Raw genomic sequence first — 19335 nt, 5'->3', positions numbered from 1 at the left:
GTAAACAGGCACAGAGTTTAACCCCCCAATGGAAGACCCAAAGTTACGCCCTTGCTTAGGGGGCTCTGCTTAGTGTTAGTGCTTGTGTTATCAGTTCTTTAAGTGTGCTTGGTGGCGCTTCCTGTTGTAGTTCTGAGCCCCTGGTTGTAATTTTCTGTTTCTGTACATTTAAATTGTGAAAATAAAACTACTTTCCTTGCCCACAACAGTTTTCTGTCTTCTCATTGCTCTGCGCGAGTCTATGTCTACAGCCACGTAACATTTAATTTTATAGAGTTGACTTCCACAAAGAAAGCCTGGCTATCTTAACCTTGTTTCATAGTATAGCCCTCTGATCTGTTAAACCAACACTGTGAACACTAGAAAAGCTGTGCCGGTTAAAATAGAAGTGTCTCATGAAATTTGAAATCCCCTTATAATTTATTGATTATAGGTTCGGGACCGTATAAGCTGGCGTCTGTGTCCAGACTCAGACTGTGTCCCACCAATTAGTGACCTAGAATCTATGTCAGAGAAGATGAAGGGGATAACAATACCATTTAGCAGGCATTTATAATGCAGTCTTGAAGTCCCTATCCAGGCAGTTTTGGCTTGAGTCAATACTCACCACCCAGCCAACATGTACCTGTGGGCCCCATATGGGCCACATGGGTAACAACTGGGCATGGGCTTGAAGTGGGCTGACTGTACCAGCCCCATAAGGGATACATGTGGGCTAGATGGGCATTGGTTGGAACTGGGAAGACTATGTTGGACCTATGCGGGTTATGTCACCTGGGTCCCACAAGGTAAAGCCCATTTGCTGTTAGGATTCTGGTTTGAGCTCATGTGCAAGGAATGAGACTGGGACAACTGTGACTGCGTTTAAGAAGGGCTTTAATGCCAGAAAGAGTTTACAACAGATATGATTAGAAAACTGTAGGCTAACGGCTAGGCGACAACTACGGTGGACGAAACTACTTCAACTGACGGTGCTTCTAACTGAGGACCAAGCCAAAAGGACCAGGAAAAAAACTACTTAGTGGTTTACAAAAAGCGGAGCCAAAAGGGCTTGGATTACTAACTCAAAAGTTAACAAAAAGCGAAGCCAAAAGGGCTGAGGAGCTCACTCTGAACTGTGTACGCTTGTGCCGACAGACTAGAAACCTGACTCCTTTGTGCCGGGGAATCCTCTTTGATTCTAACAGGTAATCTGAGTCTTTTTCGTAGGAGACGCTCGAACCGGGGCGCCGGCTGGCGAATTTCTCTGGAAGGAGATGCGGAAGAAAGGGTGGCGGTGTCCGTCGTGGAATGCGCAGAGCTGGCGTGTAGTAATGCTCTCTGTGGGTCTTGGCAGGGGTATGCTGGTGAGGGTTGAGTTGTCCAAGCAGTAGGCAGCAGGTGCAGGAACTGTAGCATAGGAGAAAACGGCGTTACAGGAAGCAAACAAAGACAGAAACTGTAGGCTATGACGGCTGAGTAATTACTGAAGTAGTGTCACGATCCAGCGCCGGAGTGTGTGTAGCGTCTATTCTTGAAGGATGAGAAGGCAGCGCCAATTGGTTTAGGAACACCTGTCGTCAGGGATCCAATCAGCTGATTGCAAGTGTCCACAGCTGAGAGTAGCCACAACACAGAGCACCACCTAAACACAGAGGAGGGAAGGAAAGGGGGCGGGGGCACTAGGCAGAGCCGCCAGTGGCTGGCCTGACAGTACCCCCCCCCTCTACGGGCACCTCCAGGTGCCCGAGCTGGGTGGTCGGGGTGGCCTCGAAAGAAGTCAGAGATCAACGCCCTGTCCAGGATTCTGCTGCGAGGCACCCAACTGCGTTCCATGTGGACCATAACCCTCCCAGTCCACCAAAAACTGCAAACCCCTGCCGCGACGACAGGCATCCAACAGTCGATGAACCGTATAGACCGGGCCCACATCAACAATCCTGGGAGGAGGCGGAGGAGGATCAGGGGGGGCTAGAGCGCACTCAGAGACAGGTTTGAGTTGTGAAACATGAAATGTAGGATGAACCTTCATAGAGGCAGGCAACTGCAACCGCACCGCACAGGGATTTACCACTTGATCAACCACAAAAGGCCCAATAAAACGAGGAGCCAACTTACGAGATTCCACCCTCAGGGGAATATCCTTGGCCCGAAGCCACACCTTCTGGCCGGGAGAATAAGTCGGAGCAGGACGGCGGTGACGATTGGCCTGGGATGCCATCTGTCGAGCGGAGTGCAACAACACCCGCCATTCCTCACCATCAGTCACCGAAAATTGCCTAGAGAGAGCGTCAGGCTTGACGTTCTTGGAACCTGGACGATAAGACAGAGAAAAGTTAAACCGTTCAAAGCACAACGACCATCTAGCCTGACGAGAGTTCAGTCTCTTGGCTGACTTAATGTACTCCAAGTTCTTGTGATCTGTCCAGACCACAAACGGCAGTTCAGTTCCCTCCAGCCAATGTCGCCACTCTTCCAGAGCCAACTTCACTGCCAGAAGCTCCCTGTTGCCGATGCCATAATTCCGTTCGGCAGCGGATAGACGTCTCGAAAAAAAAGCGCACGGATGGAGCTTCTGGTCCCTGGGGGCACGTTGCGACAATACAGCACCAACACCGATGTCAGAGGCATCCACCTCCACCACGAACTGGAGGGACGGATCAGGCTGAGAGAGAATTGGAGCAGAGGTAAAAAGCAGCTTTAGGTCATTAAAAGCCTGATCTGCCTCAGGAGTCCACGAAAACGACCTAGAAGTGGAAGTCAGGGCGGTGAGAGGGGCAGCCACTTTACTATAGTTCTTAATAAAACGTCTGTAAAAGTTTGCAAACCCCAAGACGCGCTGAAGCTGTTTCCTGGTCTCTGGAACAGGCCAGTCCTGTACTGCAGTAAGTTTCCCAGGGTCCATCTTAATCTGACCTGGAGAAATAACAAAACCCAGGAAGGAAACAGTTGAGGCATGAAACTCACACTTCTCTGCCTTAACAAACAGGCGATTCCTCAAAAGTCTCTCCAGTACTTGACGAACGTGGCCAATGTGCTCCTCCAGGCTCTGAGAGAAGATCAAGATGTCATCCAAGTATACAAACACGAAGCGGTTGAGCATGTCACGGAGAACATCATTAATCACAACACAGAGCACCACCTAAACACAGAGGAGGGAAGGAAAGGGGGCGGGGGCACTAGGCAGAGCCGCCAGTGGCTGGCCTGACATTTGTGCTAACTGTACCGGCCCCATAAGGGATACATGTGGGCTAGATGAGCATTGGTTGGAACTGGGAGGACTATGTTGGACCTATACAGGTTATGTCACCTGGGTCCCACATGATAAGCCCATTTGGGCTAACTGTACCAGCCCCATGAGGGATACATGTGGGCTAGATGGGCATTGGTTGGAACTGGGACGACTATGTTGGACCTATACGGGTTATGTCACCTGGGTCCCACATGGTAAGCCCATTTGTGCTAACTGTACTGGCCCCATATGCAGCCCGATCTCACGAGGATTCGTGAAACTGTCACGTAAGTTTTAGTTTCGGTTTCGTGCGCACCAACACGATTTCGTCATGTTTTTCGTGCCGCTCACCACGAAATGCGCACCAATGTATTTTAAACGGCGGACTTTTCGTGCCACTCAGAACGTATTTCAAAAGAATGTGTATATTATATTTTTAATGTAAAACCGTGGCGAATCCAACGCTATATTTTGCATGACATCGTTCCTAAACATAACCCTAACCATAACCATAACCATAACCTCACCATAAGCCGGTGGTACACTTACCAATTTGCATAGGAATTTCAAGAATGTCCGGCGGCCGGCGGCCGCAAACGCGATCACACAAGCAGTATACGCCGATGGACAGCTTAGATCGTCATGAATCCGCCGGTATAAACCACTTTCAGATGTGATTACCACAGCGAAAAACATTTCGTGGTGAGCGGCACGAAAAACATGACGAAATCGTGTTGGTGCGCACGAAATCGAAACTAAAACTTACGTGACAGTTTCACGAATCCCCGTGAGACCGGGTTGCCATATGGGATACATGTGGGCTAGTTGTACCTATACGGGTTATGTCACCTGGGTCCAACAAGGTTAGCCTACTTGAGCTAAGTGTATCAGCTTCATATAGGGCACATGCAGGGTAAGTGGGCATGGGCTGGAACTGGGACAACTATGCAGGAACTAAATTGGCTTTGAAATATGGGTCCAAGATGGTAGAACTATGTGGGCTAACTATATCGGCCCAATTTAGGATACATTTGGAGTAGGGATGGCTCGATACCACTTTTTCACATCCGATACGGATATCGATACTGCAGCCTTGAGGATCGGCCGATACCGATCCGATACCGATATGATTCTTTTTGTCATTCTAAAAGTTGTTAATAATACATGGATGTAATTTGCTTGACACAGACATCTAAAAACACCAAGTTCATTGTACAACACCTGTTCTGGTCCCCTAAAGAAAGAAGGAAAACATGTGACAACAAGTTATGTGTAACTGCTGTGGCTTTATTAAAATTTAAAGCTTACATCGCTTTTAACAGAGTTTGTAAACACAACAGACCCAGCTGCACCATTCAGATGTTTGAAATAAAACTGCAACTTGGTGCACATATTTAAATTAAATTAAATAATCCCAGTGTATAAACAGAAAAGTCACATTACACCTCAATGGCATTGCAAGTCTGCAATAAATAATTTTATGAATTAACATAAAATAATAGTATCTCCACTAGAACAATGTAGGTAGTACTCAGTAAGTTACACATGGCTTCTCAAGACACACAATCAAAACAATAAAAATCTAGGTTATACACCTGATTTGCTGCACCAAAACAAAAAGAGAAAAACAAGGGTAAACAGTGATAGTGCAATCTAGTGCCTTTCTTCTTTTGCATGCAGCTGCTGATGTTGTACTGTATGTAAAACACAGTGAACAATTATTTTATTGACACGTGTACAACACTGATGGAATATAAATAATATCTGGCGATTAAACCTTGTCTTAACGTTCTCATGCGAGTGAAGCTGAGAGCAGCGTAGGATCTCCCCTGATGCCATTTAGACACCGGTGGGGTGGACAGGAGGCGAGACCTGTCACCTAATCATATTTAACACGAAAACATGTCCACAGTTCGCTACTTAATCACATTTAACCCGAAAAACAGTAGAAAACAATAACAAAAAACAGTAAACGTACAACAGAAAAGCCGTCAAATGGCCACAGAGTGAAACGTAAGGCGCACACGTTCACGCGAGGGGGGGTTTGAGAAATACTACAACTCACATTTTCCACCACACAAGGTGGTTGGTCATCCAGAAAAATGAACTCGACAATTTTCTCTGTTATATTGCGGCGTTGGAGCGAGTTTTGTACTCTTCTGTAGTGCTTCCTGCAACAATGGTTGCCGCGTTTCACTTTCTGTTTTGCACTCACCTGTAAAAAGTATCCGTACTGCTTTCCATGATGCTTCTGCAGATGCTTTATTAAGTTCGTTGTGTTAAAATGTCCATTTTGCTGCCACCCCTTGAGACAACTCATTTTGCAAACGTTGCACTAGGCTATTTTACTTTTCTCCTCCATTCGCATATAGTAATTCCACACGGCAGACATGACCGCTCTGCAGGCTTCTGTTCACTCTCTGCTCATGTGATGAAAACACAGGCACATGGCAACCATGGCAACAGCTCGTCTGTGTTACGGCATGTCGTGAAAAGTGAAGATGAGGATATATGAGATAGATTGGGCTTATGGATCGGATCGAACGAGTTCTAATATAAAAGTCCGATGCTCGATCCAGTCATTTTGGCCTGGATCAAACTCGATATCGGATCGGATCAAACCATCCCTAATTTGGAGTAATATTTGCATGGGCTGAAACTGATAAGACTATGTGGCACCTGCATGGGTTTTGTAATGTGGGTCCCACATAGTAAAGAAAGCCTCCTCTTCAGCAACATGAATAAATGAAAGACAATATACTATAGGAATAGGAAAACAATCCATTTGACAATTTTAAGTTTTTCCTTAATCTGACTCCAAATACTTACGTTCCTATTTCAGCGCCTATCTTTGAATGGGGATGGAGGAGAAGAAGACTGTCCAGTTGTCAGTAATCAAAGAATTTGTTTAACGAAATCGAGAATAGAAAAATTAACAGAGTTTTTGGGTTCATGCTATTCTTCCCTGACAGAAACAATCAGCTGGGTCAGTTTACAAAGTCTGAGCCCCAACTACCTGTCCCTGAAGCCTTTTATAATGTTGCAATGGGCACCTTTATTCTAGCTCCTCTTCTCCTTATCTGGCGATGCTGTTCAGTCAAGCACTTTTCAACCACAGCATGGGTGGCTCCTTCACCAAATGCTTGTTGCTTCCTGCTCATAGTGATAAACTTAGAAAGAGGAAGAAGAGAGGGCAAAGAAATCCAGCCTAACTGTCTGCTAACCTGTCTCTGACTCCTGACCTATTGTTATTTCCATTTTAACAATTAATCTCTAGACATTTTAAGTCACAAACACATTTCATAACTTTTTCTATAACTTTATGCACAGCCAAGCATATCCTTTTTATTAATGACATCTACATGACCTTCCATGTCCTCAGGAGTAGTACTTGACCACCATGAGCATACACATCTAATAGCAAATAATCCTTAATGTTAAGAAATCACAACAGTTACCCATCAATCATTAACATTTTCTCCTTTCAATGCCAAAAAAGGGAACAGCAGTGCTGTTGAAAAAAAGCCTGGCATAAATAGCGAACCAGCTTAATGCATAAGTAGCCCAAACGTGTACAATTATTAAACTGTACTCCACAGGAACTGTCATAATTACAGTTAAAGGATGTGGAGCTGATGACCTTTCAAGTCCACTGACACTGATCAATAGTAGTATGTTTTTGCTTTAATGTGGCCCATAGAAGTGCATGTTACTGAGGTTACGTAGAATCAGTTTTCCCCATGTTATGTTTAGTTTAATCCATAATCCTTCAGAAAAGAACAAACTTCTGGTCAGAAAAGGACCTGGCAACAGGTGAAAACAAAATGTCAAAATGTTCTGCAGTCTGGTAAGTGTATCCTACACTGAAAAAAGTAAAACAAAGCTGTTGATCATTTATTGTATATTTTCACATGCGAATAACTGAAAATTATTTGGTTGATCACTGAATCAAATTTTTTTTGGTTTGAATCTAGTATTTTTTACATTTAACGAATGTAAAATTTGCCACAGAACATGAAACTGGAATTCTTCATTTGATCAGGATATTTTTTAGATTGCGCGTGATTTGTGGGTGTAGTACACACATATTTCTAGGGGGCGGTAATGCGCCAGAATGGTGGTTGCACCTGCCTGACCTAGAAAATGAAAGAAGACGGATGACTGATACGAAAAAGGTGGAAGTGGCGGCAAAAGTGAAGAGAAGGAGTAACCAGCACAACCTCACTGCTTTCAGAGAGCCTGTGACACAAAAAGCAACTTTTGTGGTGAGTATTGAACAGTAGACATTATATACCGATGACGGTAACTTAAATTCAAGTAAATGTGTATGTATGTGTATGTAAATGTGAAGCCTTTGGCTTTATGATCGAGAGCGTGTGTGTGATAGTATGTTTTAGCTAGCGCTAATGTTAGCATATATTGTTCTACCCTTAGCTAGCAAGTACCTGGCTAACTTAACCTGATATTCGGTAGTAGTTAACAGTGACAACGTTTCTCAGCTAAAACTCGCTGTGACGGTTTCTGGGGCTCATTATGTCGCCGGACAAAGTAGCCACGGTCGCAGCCACCGCCGCTGTACATTGCGGCTGTTGGCAGTCCGCCGCCGGACGACATAATGAGCCCGGTTGACATTTGCCCCGACCGCCGGTGACTCCCGGGGCTTATTGTGTTGTCCGGCAGCGGACCGGCGACCGGGGCTGAATATCTCCATTTAGAAAATAGCTGCTGTGGGCAGGGTGGCGTCAACCGCGGGTCATAGCGTTTTCCTACGGTGACCGGAGTTCAACCGGGAATCATTTCTGTGCTGAAATCGCAGGTGCAGGGGTTGACGAGGGGCAATATTGGTCTCACGGTCTAAAAAAATTGATTGCTCTGTGGTTTAAGGGACCATTGTAGTGTCGAGTGCCATCTTCTGTTCTATCCACCATCTCTGATCACTTGAAACGATGTCGAGGAATGTTGCCACAAAGCTTCTCCAGAAAGCCACGGTCTTTGTCTGAGTACAGCCAATGGAAGGCTACGGAGTTCAGGCAGTTTTTTATATACAGGACCAGTTGTGCTTTTTTAAAGATTGCCCCGTCAACAGTACAAAAACTTTCTGGTTTTGTCATCAGCCATGACAATACTTTTGTCACCTCTCTGTAGAGAGTACTGTGGGTATGCTAAAAAATTATTAAGATGCTTTGTTGCCAACTTTGCAAAAATTTATGGTACAAATTTTTTAGTTAACAGCACGCACAGTCTGTTACATTTAGCAGATGATGCTGAAAAGTATGATCCCCTAGATTCCATTTCATGTTTCCATTTGAGAACTATTTGGGACAATTGAAAAAAATGGTGAGAAAACCACAGCATCCTGTGCAACAAATTGTCAGGCGTGTCTGTGAAAGGCAGTTAATCACTTTCAAGTCTAAAGACATTCCTGTGTCAGCTGAACTTAAACAGCCCCATGCATCTGGACCAATGGTGACAGAATTGTCCATGCATTCATGTGTTCAGTACAAGATATATAAAAACAGACACAATCATCTCAACCTCCAGTGGTACCAATTGTTTTGAACTTGAGGGCAGAGTTGCAGTTGTTCAGAACATTGTGCAATTCAACAGAGGAACACATGTGGTGTACAAACCTTTTGAGACAGGGTCCTGTTTTTTCCACTATCCCATTAAGTCAACATCTCTTGGAATATGTCTGCTCAAAACTGTCTGGTCAGCTTGCCAGTGCTCCAGTGATGGAAATCACCAAACCACTGCTTTTATTGCCTCTTCAGCATATGTTATTTGTGTCTTTGCCTCTGCTACACAGTAGATAACCTGATGAACTTTGCAGGATGTCTTCATTCAATGTGGTGGAGTTTGTCGATGAAGTAGACGAAAATGATGGCTGCAAGAAGGTGGACATCATTTCATCAGAGTGGTTTGAGGGCAGTGAAAGACAGCTGTGCTGGTGGCCACCTCCTTCAGTGACCAATGTAACCAAGGCCGTAAAAGAGGGTGCAACGCCATCCGACAGCTGGTTTCTGTGTAATGTGCGTGTGATGGGAAATGGAGGTACTTCTGATTGTCCTTACATTAACTTCTGCCCTATTTTCCTGACCAAAAAAAGCCCCTTTTACCCCACAAGTTATTCTTTTTATATCAGTTCTTCATGATGGCAGGATTGTTTAAATCCAGGGCTGTTGAAGCTGCAGGTTTTCATCCCATCTGAGCAGGATCACACCTGGCTTCACTCATTAGTCCAACTGATCATAGTCTTTACATGGTTTTATTAGTCATATTAGGAGTTATTGCTTGGTTGGAAAGAAAACCTGTTACCACACTAACTCTGAGCGGATAAGATCTGACACATCTGCTTCGACAATTGACAATCAAAACTGCTTTTGTGTTTATCCCTTGTGTTATTATCTGTACCTGTATTTTACAGCCACCTATGAAGATGCCAGGGCAAAGCTAAAACGAGCCCAGTATTCATCGGATCTGACCGACACTGAACAAGACATGAGAGGCAAGAGAAAAAGAAAGTAGGTGTTTGCTAGGGAATTCAGGTAATAGGTTATTTCTTGTATAAATAAAAGGATACAATTATGGCTAGGCAACATGACAAAAAATGGCTGCAATAATTTTGCCATATTAACCATAATCCATATTTTTAACAATATACAATTCAAAAATACTACCGGTGCTTATGACTGATATTACCCGAAGAAATTTGAGTGCGCATTTAGTTAATTTCAGGATTTAGTGTTGTATAAAATGATTAATATCAATAAAGAAGTGGAAAGGCAATTTTATAATTCAGAAGTGCCACAGCATATCATGAATTTTACATTCATCCCAGAAAATCTTGTCTGTGGTCTGTTTTGTCTGTGAACACACAGATATTTAGTTGGTAATGGTATTAGAAGTCACTGTCACTATTTGAAATTGAAAATGGAGTCACTCACATCAAACATTTTTCTCACCAGAGGATAACATGAGTTCAGTAGATTCTCTATAACTTGGTACTCCTTTTTTTCCTTTTTATTTCCAGTTTATTCACTGGTAGCTGTCAAACTACACTTTTGTTTCTTTTGTGGTAGAAAATGGATTGTACAGGGTTCGTACGTTTTGAAAAAACCTGGAAAAGTTATGGAATTTTGAAAATGTCATTTTCCAAGCCTGGAAAAGATTTGGAATCATAATTTCACCCCAAAAGTTTTGGAAAAGTCATGGATTTTTTCTCACTTAAATATAACATTTGGTAATAACAGTCTGTAAAGTTGATTTTTAAAATTGATCAATAAATATTTCATATCGGAAGTTGATCGGATAAGCCTCTGACCTCGTCAGGTCATGCTGACATGCGCAGTGTAACTTAGCAAGGTGCAGATCGGATCGAGCGTAACATGCTTCAGTTAAGCTGACAAAGATGCCAGGAAAGTGCTCATTTAACAATGTTTGGCTGCACTCGAAGTATAAATCATGGCTGGAGAAGACGGAGGACAAAAGCAAGGCTAAATATGTCTTAAGCAGTAAGACGTTTGATATCTCTAATATGGGGGAGGAAGCATGGACTAGCCATGCTGAAGGAACAAAGCACAGCGCCGCTGTGACTGCACGCGAAGACAGCGCCATCACGAGCTTTCTCCGACCACAGACAGCCACAGACAGCCAATGTTGTCACCAGAAATGAAATACTAACTTCCGAAGTTTTGTGGGCGCTTAAGGTAGTGAATGTGCACTTTCCATACAAGTCATGTAACGACATAAGCCTGCTTTTCCAGGCTATGTTTCTGGATAGCCAAATGGCAACAAAATTTGTGTGTGGTGAACGCAAATGTGCGTATCTGTGTACATTTTGACTGGCGCCCTACTTTAAAGGACTTACTTTCTGTCGAGTGTCAAAACAAAGATGTCATGTTATTTGACGAAACCCTAAATCACTACCTGCAGTCTAAGCAGGTAGACATGCATGTCAGAGTGTGGGACGGGTCTGAGGTGAAAACGACGTACATCAGCTCGGAGTTTCTGGGCCATGCAAGAGCTGCAGACATTGTTGAGACATTGAACAACTTGCTTTCAGAGATCGGAACTCGGAATCTGGTCCAAATCTCTATGGACGGACCGAAAGTAAACTGGAAGTATTTGAAATACTCCAGAAGTAAGTGCAGACTGATGCGGGAAGGACGCTTATCAACATCGGCTCGTGTGGTTTGCACATACTGCACAACGCATTTAGAGATGGATGCAAATGCACAGGATGGAAAGTTGAGCACGAACTCTCAAGTCTATACTGCTGTTTCATGATAGTCCAGCCCGACATGAAGATTTTGTGAAAACAACTGGATGCAACACAGCCATGCTTAAATTTTGCAGGCATCGGTGGGTGGAAAATGTCAACGTTTCAGAGAGAGGATTGCGGCCCTTGCCGCACGTCAAAAACTACGTTGGGATAGTGGAGAGAGGTGAGCTTCCCAATCCAAAGGTGAAGTCATTCGAGGAGGTGAAGAACAGATGTGCTGATCCTCTTTTCACCGTGAAGGTGGCGACGTTTAACAGCATTGCAAAAGAAATCAACCCCTTTCTTATCTTGTATCAGACGGACAAACCTATGCTGCCCTTCCTCTGCGATGATATGAATAAACTGATTAAAGGTAAGATTAAACATATTTATGTTTTTGCTGTACTTTTGATTTGTTACATCCAGTCTATTATGGTTAAAAACACACAACTCTTCGAAAATTAAACAATGTGTAGTAGCCTAGTGCAGAATTATGTGCACGAACATAACAAATTTAACCCTTGGGTTGCTTAAATTTAAACACCTTTGAGGTTACCAAAAACTGCTATAAAATTTAACAGTATATTTTTTTTGTTCTTGTGTTTGCACAACTCATTCAGTCAACCTCAGCTCTAATCAAAATTACAAGATATGTAATGATTTCTTTTTATTTAAACCTTTGAATGCCATTTTAATTACATGTTACTATTTTTATGAAAAAAATCTCTAATAAATGTATCTAATAACAGTTACATTTAGTATAAAAAATGTGAGACGGCTGGGAATATTTTTAAAAATCAGGCTTAAATATACAACAGAATAATAACTTTTTGTACTTCTTTTTGCACAAATCATTCAGTCAACTTAAGCTCAAATCGAAAATATGAAATATGTAATTATTTCTTTTGTATTAACCTTTTAAAATACCAATTTGATTACATGATGTTAGTGTTTTATTAAAAATTACATATAACGAGTTATATTTAGTATAACACTGATTTTTATTCATTATTTTCTGCAGTGTCAGATTCATAACATGCAAACCTTTGAGGTCAGCAAAAACTGCTGACTTCTGTTCAGCCTATGGATGCTCTAATGTGCGCTGTAAGGAAACAAGAGCTCGTGGGATTACTTTTCACATGTAAGATGTATGTAAGGAATAATATATTGTTAGCAGGTTGTCATAGCTAGAGTGAAATAAACGCAGACAAAATGGATAGAACCCCATCAGCTCCGTGTCTGGCTTCTACCCATGATCTAACCAGCTCTCTACATAATCCTGTGTATTACACAGCTGCTTACCGGTGAAATAACTAATCTGAGACTGAGACTGAGAATTTTTTGTTTAAAATTCGATGTTATGAATCTAGTGTTCCTAGCAACAGCCTGTTACAAAGAAAAAAAACAGAGTTACTGCAGTAATTGGTGGGTTAGAATACAGCATCTGATAAAACTAATAATAGCCCTGATTTATGATGGAATTATTTTTATTGTAGACAATTCTTTTTCTCTGGCTACTTTTCTCACATGTTTAAGCTTTCCCAAAGAACATGATTTATACACGTCATATAATAGTAATAATAACAGTGATAATAATAATAATAACGATAAAAAATAAGAGTAATAACAGCAGTAATAATAGTAATAACAATACTAATTGATATAATAGTAATAGTAGTAGTAATAATAATAATAATAATAATGATAATAGTAATAGTAATAGTAGTAATAATAGCAGTAATAATAGTAAGAGTAATTATAATAGTAGTAATAATAATAATAATAATAATTGAAGTAATAGTAATAATAATAATCATAATAATATTACCAGTAACTGTAATATAAAAAATAATAAACAATAATCATACAATATTATAGGAATATAATGATTATATGAATAGCAATAACAGTAATACAGTAGTAGTACAATAATACAAAAATAATAATTGTACTTCAATGCAATGTAAAGCTGTAAATGTAAAGTTAATAAAACCTGAGCACATCTGAACGTTTTCTGTTTTTTTGTTTGTTTGTTTTTTCTATTTATATCTGTCTGTCTATCTATCTATCTAGCGTGTCTGGTGTTTGTTACAAGCAAACCCCGTCAAAATTGCTTGAAAATTGAGCGATTTATGACAACTTTATTTGTATAAGCACATCATTCCTCTATGGAAGTAATGCATTGTAGGAGCGAGTGGCCCTGATCCAAGATGGCGGCGCTGCAGGCACGCCGCTCGAGTGGGCGGCCGCAGTCAGTGAGGCGTCTACGTATATATATGTCTATGGCTTAGCAGCTCAGCTAGCAGCTCAGCTAGCGAAAAGTATGGGGCAACTTGCCCCCCCGCGTCAAAGTCCACCCTAACGTGCTTTTTTCCCACACTGACCGGCTCGGATAGTCTCAATGAGTGTCCCACAACATAGTAGAGATGAGAAGTGAACGAAAACCTCCACATTACTTGGCGATCGCTGTTTGTTGTGGTCTGTATCCAAATCTCAGGACGCTGGAAAGCAAATCTCGTTCCGAAATCACGAGATAGCTCGCGCCAGAGCTATTGTGCGATTTCGCAAGCTATCGCGTGATTTCGGAACAAGATTTGCTTTCCAGCGATACTATGAAATGATACAATGAATAATAATACATACTAATAAAATTAAATGAAACTGTTGTTTTTTGTTTGTGTATGTTTGTCAATAAAAGACCTGCATTTCTCTTGTAGTTAGTGCCTCTATCGTGTTCTTTTCTTTTTCCTCCTCTTAGATGGATGAGTCATGAACAAAGATTTTATTACAAGAGACCAAATATGATTTAATCGCAAATTCAATTGCAAAAAGCCAAAGTTGATCATGGAATATATATTATATTTTATAAATATTAAAGCTAAGATGTGATCGCTAAAGAAGGGTATAACATCAGTGTTCCCCCATCACAATAGGAACCATTAGAGAAAACACCCTGTAGTGACCACTAGACCATTGTATAGTGACCATTAGACTGGTATAAAAACACCTGTAGGAACCATTAAGACTTCTATGGGAACCATTAGACTCCTGTAGGAACTATTAGTAAAAGTCCTGTAGATTTGTGTAGGACAAAATATAATCCCATTAGATAAACGAACTAACCATTAGGAAAGCATAACTACCCATTAGAAACCATTACAAACCATCAGGAACCATTAGAAACCAAATTATGCCTAATGGTTTCTCTGACTTTTTTCAGCAGGGATGGGAATGTGGTCATCCTTCTCCTCTGCATCCTTGACGCTGACTGTCATATCTAAGTTACAAAAAAACACAATAAAATGTTTTTTTATTAGGAATTAAACTTCAACCATAACATCCACGGGTCATGTGAGTGTTGCTAAGGTCCACCATAATGACAAGTAGTACAGACAAGCAAGAATTAAAAATACTGAGACTGACATACGTTGCAAACTTTAAGTCTTACAAGTATCCAGAAATAATGTAAGCTACATTAAGACTGATCACAGTGTTCAAAACCACCATCTTAACAAAATTTAAAATGTAATTTTAGAAATTGTTTCAGTTTATTGTTCATAACTGATCACTAAATGTAATCACAGCATGAATCATGGGAACTTTACGTCAGGCAAAACAGTATCTCACTCACCCCTATCTGACAACCTCTTTAAAGCCCGCTGTGGCTTCTTTACTGGAGCATCATAGCCGAGCCATTTCTCGGGGTAAGGGTGCTCCTCTGTTGGCTCTCTGTCCACAAAATGAAACGAACATACATAAGGGCGCTTCGGTGGGCACTTAGCGCTTTCAGCCACGAGCAATTTAGAGTAATCAGTTAACCTCAGCATATTTTTGCACTGTGGGAGGAAGCCGGAGTACCCAGAGAAAACCCACGCATGCACAGAGAGAACATGAAAACTCCATGCAGAAAGATCCCAGGCTCAGGCCGGGATTTGAACCGGGATCTTCTTGCTGTAAGGCAAAAGTGCTAACCACTATGCCACTGGATGCACAAAACAAACAAACCCAAAGTAAAGATCTGGGGTCCATTTCAAAAAGCAGGTTTAGTGAAAACTCAGTCTATTAACCCTGAAATGAGGGAAACTGAGAATTTTCTGTTTTAAAAATTGAGGTAACTCAAACCAGAGACAGAAGGGTAACTCTAGCCTGTTTCACAGAAAGAGGTAACTTAAGCTCTCGGTCAGTTACCATAGCAACATAGTCTATGAATCTAACCTGGTTGGAACCAGGTTTTGCTCAATGAACCTTTCTGTCTCCCCCCTCTTTACAGCCACACATACTATATGATTTCCTCATTCATTCATTCAGTCAGCAGGTGAGTTTTGGCATAGCCTAGTTCTGCCATCTGTCAAAAACAGCATGTCCTTTCATTAACGATCGTTAATGAAAGGACAGTGGATGAAGGAGCAGCATTACTGTGCAGAGAATTAAATATTCGTTGAGAGATTGTTATCAGACCACGCACAGATGTACTTGCATTTCCAGACAATTATCTTTTTGAGCGGTACCGTTTCACGTCACAGTCCATAATCTCCATACAGAACCTAATCCGTCCTTACATTTGCAACATTACCAATCGCAGTCATGTTCTCACATCCCATCAGTAATAGTGTGTTGCACTGTGGTTCTTTGCAAATAGAAGTTTTGTGTATAATGTCGGAGATGGAGAGCATGTAAGTAAGGCAACTGTATGCAGGGCGGTCAGAAAAGTGTGCCGAGCCCTGAAACGCTTTTACCCATCTTTGTTGTTTTACCTGGACAGAAACCTGTCAGAGCATCAAGGAGGAGTTCCACAGGATTGCAGGTGAATGATGTAGAGATCTGTTAAATTCATTTTAAATCATATTCTGTTAATGACATTGCGCTGCGACCTCAGACTGGGATTAGTCATTTTAATTTATTTTAGGATTTCCCAGTATGATTGACTGCATAGATGACACACACATCCTTATCACAGCTCCCTCACATAATAAGGTTGATTATATGAATAAGAAGTCCATTCATAGCATAAACGTGCATTTAAACTTATGCATTGACCCGGGCAGCAATGTTCTCCCACGCCGTCTCTCTCTCTTTCTTTTGCAGCTACAGCAGTTTTGCACTTCTTTCTAAAAACGTGTTCAAACTCGCCATATGAGCGCATTAAGATTTCCATTTCAAGTGGGGTGAATAACGCAGCCCTCCGCTTCCCTGTAGCCATGGTGACTCGTCGAATTGTTGCTCCATTGATACTGGTTTTTATAGTTGTGGTGCATGTGCTTAACTCCGGGTGAAACTACTCCGAGTTGATTAAACCAACTCAAATCAGCTGTTCTGGAACCAGAAACTCAGTTTCCTCTCTCAGAGTAGATCAACTCAGAGTTCAGGGTTACACTCAGAGTTTGTTGAGCCTGCTTTATGAAACGGACCCCAGATCTCGCTGTTTACCTGAACAGACTACATGATCCACTGTGTTTTCCTGGAACAAACACACACACACACACACACACACACACACACACTATGGCGTCAGAATCGATTCAAAACAATCAAAGCAACTCGCAGCAACGTGTGTGTTCTCACATGATTATTATGTTACGCGTGCGTGCGTGCGTGCATTGTAACGTGCAGATTGTATTTCACGCGTAACAAGAAGCTGCGTACCTATGAAGCAGCGCCTGCATGCCTGTCTGTCACTGTTTGACAAATACTGTTACGCATTCACACATGTGTGCGGTCGCAATTTCTGATTGTACACAGTAGAAAGTACGGCACGGTGCAGATCAACGTTCTCTTGTGTACAATCAGAAATTGCGCCCGCACGCGTGTGTGAACGCGTAACAGTATTTGTCAAACAGTGACAGACAGGTGTGTACACTCTGCTTCATATGCACGCAGCTTCTTGTTACGCGTGACAGAGTTCGCGCACATCATTTCCGCGTACGTGTGAGTGCATGACCGAAATGTTCTATTATCTTCATGTGTGCATTAATGCGTGCGTTTGTAAAAAAAAAAAACGCATGAATGTTACGCGTGGCCACTCCGCGTCGTGTGAATGATGGAGTGCAGCAATGATCACACGTGAACGTGCGCGTGAATGGGAGGCCATTATAAGTCAATGGGGAAACTCCATTACGTGTCAGGCGCACAGGTGTCAAAGCACGCGCGTGTGACACGTTCAGTTGACAGCTGCGCACGCATTTTGAAACGATTCTGACGCCATACACACACACACACAAGCAGTCAAAAGTTTGTACACACCTTCTCTCATTTAATGGTTTTTATTTAATTATTATGTACACTTAAGATTAATACCGAAGAAATCAAAACATTAACCTCTATGTGTTTTTGGACTGTGGGAGGAAACCGGAGAACCCAGTGGAAACCCACAACTTGTAAACTCCACATAGAAAGATTCCAGAATGCCAGGATGAAAATCTTCTGGCTGTGAGGTGACAGTGCTAACCAATGCCTGTCATTGAAATCAACACCATATTTGTAAGTACAGACATTTCAGTCTGTACCAAAAATTCCATCTCTAGTGGCAAAAAAAAGTGGCAAAAAAAATTAAGTACAACCGCTATAAAATACTCAAAGTGCTGTGTCTTGAAGGACATAATAAAAAGTGTTCAATTACAAGTAACAAAGGGGGAAGTAAAGAAAAAGTTCACATATGAAGCAAGAGAGGAGGTTCATGTTTCTGCAGAAAGAAGAAGCTCCAGTTCCTGTAAAGCACAGAGTCAAAGGCCATCTGCAGATTTGAGACCAGGGAAAAAGTCAACGGGTTCAAATGAGTTCAAACACCAAAGTTAGAAGAAGTTTAACTTTTAAAATGCTGCGCAGGAGGGAGGGGTTCAAGTTCATGTTTAACAATTAGTGAAGAGATAAGATGTCAGGAAATAGATGTTGTTGCACATTTTTGAAGGGTTAGTTAATCCCAACTGCAACAAACAAAAAAATCTAAATGTATAGAAAAGGTCTTATGAAGACTGTATGTTGCCACATAGACAATTTTGGCTGTATAAATAAATACAATTTCTGTTGATGCTTGTGCTTGTGATTTTCTGAAGGAAAAAAGCAACAATGTTTCTGTGACCCAACCATGGAACTAATTTTCTTTGCTGAGTTGATGAGTACTGTGGATGTGTAAAAATTGTCATTACAAACATGATTTTCAAGATCCTCTCTGCCTGAAATGTGACTGGTAAATGTATGTTTTTTAATGCATTTTTTGTGACACATGGAGTATTTTAATGTCTGTGTTCACGTTTTTGAAAACACAATGCATAATTGGGTCTTAGGATTGTAAGCCATATAATATTAACAATATGTATGACAGTCTTGCAAAATTGCTAACGCTGACATATGAATCAGAAGAAATCCCAATTTGAACAACTGGACATGAGTCTGATCACAGTTCGGCCCAATTACAATGAAATATGAGAATATTGAATAACCTAGCTCTACATTTAGCCACAACTCTTTAATACAATATAGTTGTCTTTTCAAGCTAAATTTACTTATGATCATTTTGATTTTCTTCTCTTGGTTTAATAATTTAAGACATTTTCCGACTTGTTTACACAGTCTCACATGACCATGTTTCATAAAATGAAGACTACATCACCACTAACATGTTTACATTTTACAATGCAAAACTTTATTACTCTCAAACCTAGTGGCCACGTGACTTCTAGCAGTAGGGAGGCAGCCTTAAGCAGAGTTTGAGCCAAAATTTGTTTGATTCCTTAGTTTTTATTCAAGGAACCTGTTCCCATTCCTTAATTAAATGCATGGTGGCATGATAAGGAATCTAATTTACTGTTAGAAATAAACCTCTTCATTTGCAAACATTATTTTGATGATTTATTTGACATTATAATGT

This window comes from Acanthochromis polyacanthus, chromosome 5 (genome assembly GCF_021347895.1).
Source record: "Acanthochromis polyacanthus isolate Apoly-LR-REF ecotype Palm Island chromosome 5, KAUST_Apoly_ChrSc, whole genome shotgun sequence".
NCBI classification, from domain to species: Eukaryota; Metazoa; Chordata; class Actinopteri; family Pomacentridae; genus Acanthochromis; species Acanthochromis polyacanthus.
The sequence above is the reverse complement of the archived record's forward strand: the minus strand, read 5'-3'. Positions refer to the sequence as shown.